This window comes from Hirundo rustica, chromosome 2 (assembly GCF_015227805.2).
Source record: "Hirundo rustica isolate bHirRus1 chromosome 2, bHirRus1.pri.v3, whole genome shotgun sequence".
NCBI lineage: Eukaryota > Metazoa > Chordata > Aves > Passeriformes > Hirundinidae > Hirundo > Hirundo rustica.
The window spans coordinates 118,557,815-118,558,235 of NC_053451.1; positions in this window are offsets into that span (position 1 = coordinate 118,557,815).

Genomic DNA, 421 nt, shown 5'->3' on the forward strand with positions numbered 1-421 from the left:
CAGTTCCAAAATCCCACCCAGACCATGGAGAAGAAGGTGAAAAAGAAGGACTCAGCCTCTGCCCTAAATCCTCCACCTTGCTTTCTCTCTATTCCTGTGTTCTAAACCCTTCAGCTCTGAGTTTTGCCCCCTGTGCTGTCACACACTTCTATCCCAGCTGCACAGCCACAATCCCAGTGCTGTCACTCCATTTTGGGAGCTGTTCCACGGCCTCAGGTCAGTGCAGGGTTTGCTGGGGGCTCGGTGCCTGGCAGCACAGGAACTCTGCAATTCCCAGTGCCAGGGGCTCCAACACTTACTGAGGCACTTATCGTGTGTTCAGGTTAGAAGTGAAATAACTTCCTCTCTTGGAGCCACAAATCATTTGATTGAAAGAGAGCAGGATCCAATCCTCACCCAGTTCCACCCCACAGCCAGGATT